At 41.0% G+C, this 8,066-nt stretch overlaps 1 pseudogene; it reads left to right on the plus strand.

Annotated features, from left to right (window-relative positions):
* Positions 1 to 4,038: 4,038 nt before the first annotated feature.
* Positions 4,039 to 4,431, plus strand: LOC121466277 (annotated as a pseudogene).
* Positions 4,432 to 8,066: the final 3,635 nt, after the last annotated feature.

Consider the following 8,066-nt stretch of genomic DNA (forward strand, 5'->3'; position numbering starts at 1 on the left):
TGAGAGAATGGTAGGACCAATCCGAATTTATTTTCTCTTCTTTGTTTTTAATAAAAATAAGGAAACAAAATAGCAGCTGTGTAAGTATTTGGATGATGGGCAGAAGCTTAGTGAAGCAAATGGGGGATGCAAAAGAGCTACATGCAGTCAGTATCAGCAATAGACAGTGGATGTGATATGGTCCTGATTACACACAGTAAACACTGAAGAATCTCTCTCACCCTTTCAGGCTCAGAGCAATCCTGTTTCACTTCCACACCATTTAAATAAGGAGAACAGAAGGTTCACTGCTGTGATGATCAGTTCTAAAGTATGTTCTGCAACCTTTTTATGGTTTTTCAAGACAGAGTTTCTCTGTATATAGCTTTGGCTGTCCTGGAACTCACTTTATAAAGCAGGCTGGCCTTGAATTTAGAGACCCTCTTGCCTCTGCCTCCCAAGTGCTGGGATTAAAGGTGTGCACCACCACCCACAGCAACCCATACACCTCTTACATCATCTCACCTTCCTCTTTCTTCCCCTCTTCCGCCTCCTTCTCCTTCGTTAGTTTCTCTATTAGATCAACAGAACAGAGAAATCCACCCAAATTCACCATCCCCTATATTAGTTGCTAGTTCTTGCTTCGTTCCTCTTTGAGTGTTTGCTAAAGGCCTCTTCTCCAGACGCCTGCCCCAGGTTCTTTGCCTCTGAGACAAAAGACTGTTTCCTTCATTACCATTCTATAACAGACAGAAAACTCCTCATTAGGAGCCAGAATCCAGAGTTTGGAAAGCACCTAAATTGTTACATAGTTTTGTTGAATCCAGCATGAAAAGGGAAATATTTGAAGGCAAATAAATTGCAATGGAAACTAAAAAATCCATCCTATTATCATCTCTGGAGCTCTGGCAGTGGGACAGCTAGGCACACTAATTGGCATGCTTCTCTCAAACAAGCTGGGCATGCATGGGAAGAAATAAACTTCAGGATATTGGAGAATTTAAAATCTAATGAGAAAGTATCTACAGTTTAATTCATCTCATTGATGCATGCCTTGTGCAAAACATTGTGAGGGATTGGGTGAAATATGCAATTGAATGAGAACTAATCCCCATAATTAAAGAAGGAAAATGACAGGACAAGAATGAAGTATTTAATTATTTTTAGTAACCCCAACCCTACAACATGCTCCAAACACATCGAGTATCTTCAAATCGAGTATTTTTTGCCCAGCCATTCCAAATGCCTGTGGTATCTTTCTCTATCCTATCCATCTTTGAAATAGCTTTCCTCCCTTAAGCTGCAGCTTCCTGAGAATTTTTTTTATCTGTCCAGTGGGAATCAATCCCTCCTTTGTTCTTCTTGGCAACTGGGTGGTTTTCCTGCTGATCTATAGCTGTCTGTGTATGCTATCCCATTCAGAACACTTTGAAGACAGGGATTATATTGTATTCTTATTTTTTAATCATTACAGTGTCCTTCTCAGTGCTTTAGCCATAAAAAACATGTAAAATATTTTTGTGAAACTAATTTTTATCATAGGCCATGAGTCTGAAAAAGCTCAACCAAGGGAAAAATAAAACTTAAAAAAAAAACTATACATAATATTTTTTTCGAGAACTAGAAACGTTGTCTTGGCTGGGAAATAGAAGAATTAATTATAAACTATGCCTGAAATTATTGTATTTTCTAGAAAAACCTTTCTGAGACCTTTTTAAGATAAGAAAATTGAAGACCCTAAAGCTGACAAATCAAATACCCTCAACCTCAAGGAGAAAATGTCAATCTAGGCATGATCAAAATTCTTCTCGATGGACTGCAGTGATAACGTTTGCATTTCAGTGCTGCCCTAACCCCACCCCCATCTGCTCCTAGCAGTTGAGAGAGACAGGAAGAGGACACCTTCATTGAGCAATTACCCTGTGCCCATTTCGTGAAATTACTTAGCATGTATTGTCTTATTTGACAGTCACAAAAATTTTATGCCATTGGCTTACAGAGGCTTAGGAAGAAAGGAATTCTCGCGGATGGTATAGCTAGCTGGTCGCTGATAAGCTGAGCTTTCTGCCCCTAGTCTGTGTGCTGAACTAAATACTGTGGTTATAATTTTAGTTCTTGTTTCAAGAAGCAATGCCAGCTGAGCCTGTTCTGTTCTTCCAGACCATGTTCTTGCTCCTGGTCAATTCTCCTCTCACCCCTCTTAGAGAAGTACAGTTTTCCAGCCCTTATATCGCTAAGTATCAGCCATTTCTTTTCTACCTTTCCCCATCATCCAAAGCTCCTCTTCTCAAAGTGTAGAAAAGGCCGCTCCCCACGTGCCCTGGTGGATTCTCAAGGAATTATCCCTCAATACAGCCCATGATGTCTCTCTGCTTCTCTGACTCAAGTCATGAAGAAATGGGAGCTTCTCTCTTCCTCCAACCCCCCAAATTCCTACCCCTCCTTCCCTTGTTCTTCACCAGTGACTTTCTATCTGTTGGATTTTTCACGTTTGACTCTTGCAGCATTTGACAACTAGACCTGGCACATGCTTCTCTTCCACTGCATTTTAAACTGTGGAACAATCGTGGGAAAGTTTGGGGTGAGAAGTGAGTTACAGTGGGAATTACTGCTCTCCACAGTAAATATCTGTAACCAATAATAAACTATGACAGAGTGAAAAACGATGGCACTTGAACAATTCTGACACCTTAGTTCAAGAGAAGCCAGGTGATGGGATAAGAATTTGATGAGGGAAAAACAAGGAATTTCAAAATGGGTGACTGGGAACAGGGTCACAGCTCAGAGGACAGGTAAGTGCAAACTGATGAGATAACACAGAGACCAGGAAAGCAAGGAGTCATGGTTTGGTGCTTGTGATGGCTGATGGCAAAGGGAATCTCAGAATATACAGAGCTGCTGCAAGAGAAGGGCACAGATTCACATTCAAGAGTGAGGAATATGGAAGGCCAGCCAACGTACTTGTACCTGAGAAAATCATCTGCAACACTTTAGCTCCCACATAAGGAATTTAAAACAAGTTTTGCTCAAAAAACCTTCAGTAGCATGAGTGGGAGTTTAATAAGCCAATCCCGTCAAGCACATTTTATGTGGATTAAAGTCATTTAATTGGCCACATTATTAAATCATACATAGATAGAACCACACATAGGCTAACAAAATCCTTTGTTTAAAACAATATCTTTCTTAAACCGAAAAGATAAAAAATATATCCAAGTAAGTTTTATATTTAGTCAAGGTAAAGTCAAAAGGTCAAACACATTAGACCTTTAGGGCTATGCTCAAGCCTTTAGTAGCTGGATAGCACACTGAACTTCTGAGCAGACTACATTTTGAAAAATTAGACTGTTTATCTTTTATTTCATATCATATATGTATACATATTAAATAAGTTAATAGAAAATGCTATGATAAAATATCTTCACAAAATCAATTTAAGGCAAAAGGGTTTATTTTGGCTTACGGCTCCAGAGGGATACAGCTCATCATGAAGGGAAAACATGAATGCATGGTATCAGGTAAGGAGCATGACTGGTCACATTGCACTCACAGTCTGGAAGCAGAGAGTGAACATAAAATGGAACCAGGTTATACAGCCTGAAGACCCACCTCCAATGACACACATGCTCCACCAAGGTTAACTGCCTTAACATTCCACACCCATTTCAAACAATACCAACAACTAAGGGCTACATATTCAATTACATCTTTATATGAAAATGTACACACATACTACACATGCAAACACACCACACACATACACAAAACACATGCCACATACATACATATTACACATGAACATACACCACATACATATATAACACACGCATATATCACACACATGCATACCACACATGCACATATACATGCATATGACACACTCCTACAGACCACGTACATACCACATGTGCATACACACATCACATACTACATATACAAACATACTCGATGTGGGAATTCCCCTCTGTATGCTGTGAATACCATTAGTTAATAAAGAAACTGGCTTGGCTTCTTCCTTGGCGCTACCTGCTAGGTGGCTGCCATCTCCTTTGCGGCATCATGGCTGTCCTCCAGCCTCTGGTGAAGCCCAAGATCGTCAAAAAGAGGACCGGCACCAGTCAGATCGGTATGTCAAGATTAAGCGAAACTGGCAGAAACCCAGAGGTATTGACAACAGGGTGCGGAGAAGATTCAAGGACCAGATCCTGATGCCCAACATTAGTTACATGAGCAACAAGAAAACCAAGCACATGCTGCCTAGTGGCTTCCGGAAGTTTCTGGTCCACAACGTCAAGAAGCCGGAGGTGTTGCTGTTGTGCACAAGTCTTACTGTGTGAGATTGCTCACAATGTTTCCTCTGAGAACCGAAAAGCCATCGTAGAAAGAGCAGCACAGCCGGCCATCAGAGTCACCAATCCCAACGCCAGGCTGCACAGAGAAGAGAATGAGTAGAGGGCTTGCGTGCACGTTTCATTTGTGTTTAAATAAAACCACAAAAACTGTAAAAAAAAAAAAAAAGAAAGAAAGAAAGAAACTGGGTTGGCCTAATAAGGTAGAGGAGATGTAGGTGGGGAAAATTAAATTGAATGCTGGGAGAAGGGAGGAGAAGTTAAGGAGAAGCCATGTAGCCCTGCTGGAGCTAGGCAGAGCTTTACGCGGTAAGCCACAACATGTGGTGATACACAAATTACTAGAAATGGGTTAAATTAATATGTAAGAGCCAATAATAAGCTAGAGCTAATGGGCCAAGCAGTGATTTAAATAATTTAAATAATATAGTTTCTGTGTGGTTATTTTGGGAGTCTGGGCGGCCGGGAATCAAACAAACAGCCTTCTACAACACATACTCTACACACGTTCACCACATACACACACTCACATATGCAGATCACAAATACCACCCCCCCCACACACAAAACACCACATCATGTGTGTATTACACACATACACAGGTATGCATGTTTGTACATACCTATCCAATTCCTGTTAATTTGCTTTTTCTTAATTTGGATATCTATAAGTTGAACTGATTCTCTGACTCTTAATACTCTTCCCCTTCACACCAATGAGAGCCATTGGAGTCCATCTGCTTAGAATCCTGTTGAGGATTGAGAAATTTCTGACTTTACCTCTTCAGACAAACGTGTCAGGGTTTGTCAGCCTTTCATAATTCTTTTCGTAATTTTCTTGGTCCAGAATATCATTCTCTTTCTCTCTGTCTTCTTGGTCGGCCCTGAAATTCTCTATATTTCAGTTCAGGTTTTACAATGACTATGAAATAAAATTTGGCATCCTGTTGGTCCATTTCCCCCACCACCCTGTCCTTTGTCTGAAGGTGTTTCCATTGCTTCGCAGAACATGCTATGAGTAAAATGCCTCTCTCTGAAGCCTCTGAGCCTTTCCATGAGAACACAGCTTAATTAGTGCCAATAAAAATGTGTTACTAGGTCTCTTTTATATCCACTATACTGTGCGTCTCCTGAGAACAAAAATGACATCTTTTCTTATTGTATTTGCTCTAATTCAGGCAGTGCCTGTCTCCCAGAAGGGGGCTGACAAACCCTTGTGGAGGACATCTGTGACTCCCAGGGATGTCATCTGTGGTGATATTTTGTTTGTGATCTAGCAAATAAAGCTTACATAAAGATCAGAGTGCAGAGCCAAGCCACTAGGTAGCCATAGAGGCTAGTCAGTGGTAGGGCATGCCTTTAGTCACAGCATTTAGAAGGCAAGGGGTAGGTGGATCTCTGTGAGTTCAAGGCTACCCTGGGCTACACGAGATGGATCCAATCCCAAAGAGAAACAGAGCCAGGTGGTGATGGCTCAAACCTTTAACCCCAGTGCTTGAGAGCCTCATGCCTTTAATCCCAGCACTAGGAAGGCGGAAACAGGAAGGGATATGGCTGGATGGAGAGAGGAATATGAGTGGGGAAGAGACATTCACTCAAGGCATTCAGTCTGAGGACTTGTAGAGACAAGATACTCCATTCGGTCTGAGGAGTTCCCTGAGGCAAGAACTCGTGGCTGGCTGCTCTGCTTCTCTGATCTCTCAGCTTTCCCGCCCTAATACCTGACTCCAGGTTTTTATTGTTAAGACCAATTAGAGTTTGTGCTATACCAGATTCACTTCACTGCACAGTGCTAAGAATATAACATTCCACCTTTTCCAATTGGCTTTCTCATCTGGTCAACAGAATATCATTTTCTAATTATTTTAGTAGTTGAAATGATTCTCTATAATGTAGCATAATATTAGTTTGTAGGCTTGCCTTTGTTAGCATGTGAACTTCCAAGTTTGCATCTGAGAATGTTATAGGGCATATTTCCTACCAGTGAATTTCTCCCAAGGGTAAGTTTTTTTTTCCCCACACCTCTTTCTTCCAGGAGCCATTTGACAATGTCCCATCTGGTGGGTGGGGACAGTATTTGTTATTGGTAGTCCAAAGTAAGAGGGCAGAAATGCAACCTGTATCATTTAATGCACAGGAAAGTCCCAAGTAGTAAAGCACTGTCAAGAATGCCAAGCTCTAACAAGCTTGCTTAAAATTTAAAAAATGGTAGTAGGGGAAAGACTCTGAGTTTATTTGACACTATGCAATTGTCAGGATTTTAGCTATTTGCCTATGAGTTGAGAGCATCATATTGACTTTCTGTAACTTTTGAAATAATGCCCAGGCTTTTACAATATAAATGTGCCTGCTCACTCTCTGTACGGTTTTTCAGAAGCAGTCATCATATATGACATTTTCTCTGCTTTCCTTTCCTTCTAGGTGTCTAGTGAGTTTATACGTCCCTGTGTCCCAAATACTAGATAGGGTTTTGTGACTAACCAGCCTTGTGACTAGAAGTGGTATATGTGAATTCCATGCCAGAGCATTTAATGGCTGGTGCAGGCTGTCCAGTGTTATCTTGCTCTGGTTCAGTGACTGGAGAATCAGCGATTGACATGGAAACACTGCAGAGCAGAATCAGCCAGGATTCCAGGGTTTTGTCCAGTCCATGATTGTCTATAGTTGGGCCTAAGCCAACATCAGTGTTGCTATACCCAAAGTCAGCCTTCCTCTAGACTATACTATTTCAGTGGGAGAGTTGCTCATAATGGAGCTTAAAGGACTAGTTTGATTATGATTCTATATAAAAGGGAACAACACTGGCTATGCTGAGCACCTTACAGTCAAGTTGAGTAGTCACTGATGTTGCAAGGAGGGGGCCGCTTTTTCTTTCCAGCTGCCCGGCTAGCTTACACCTGAAATAACCACACAGAAACTGTATTAATTAAATTAATGCTTGGCCCATTCACTCTAGTTTCTTTGTTTTTTTGTTTGTTTGTTTGTTTGTTTTTGTTTGTTTTGTTTTTCGAGACAGGGTTTCTCTGTAGCTTTGGTGCCTGTCCCGGAACTAGCTCTTGTAGACCAGGCTGGTCTCGAACTCCCAGAGATCCGCCTGCCTCTCCCTCCCGAGTGCTGGGATTAAAGGCATGTGCCACCACTGCCCAGCTAGCTCTAGTTTCTTATTGGCTAACTCTTATATTAATTTAACCTATTTCTATTTATCTGCACATCGCCACATTTTTACCTGGTAAAATTCCTAGTGTTTGTCTTTGGCAGATCCATGGTGTGTCTCTTTCTCTTTCTGTTTTCTTCCTTTCAGAATTCATTTCCATGTTCCCTGCCTACCTAAGTTCTCCTCTATCAACAGGCCCAAAGCAGTTTCTTTATTAACCAATGAAAGCAATGCAAAGACAGAAGGACCGCCTATACCATTCTAGAATATAACAGATACTTTGAAGTATTTTAATCTTTTGGGTCTGGACAGAAGGCTCAGAGGATAAGAGCACTGGCTGTTCTTGCAAACTTAATTTGATTCCCAGCACCCGTGTGGCAGTTGATAACTGTCTGTAACTTGAAGTTCAGAGGTTCTGAGAGGCACTCTTTGGGCACCAGACACTCACCTACAATGGTGGTACGCAACCATAAATTCAGGCAGAATCCCATACACATGAAAGAAAAATAAATTATGTAAAATATATTTTAATCTCTTGTTGAGGGAATATAGGTAAAGAAAATTATTGACCTTTGCTTCTAACA

Source organism: Microtus oregoni, unplaced genomic scaffold (assembly GCF_018167655.1).
Source record: "Microtus oregoni isolate MIOR12 unplaced genomic scaffold, Mior012 000033F_ref0000390, whole genome shotgun sequence".
Taxonomy (NCBI): Eukaryota; Metazoa; Chordata; class Mammalia; order Rodentia; family Cricetidae; genus Microtus; species Microtus oregoni.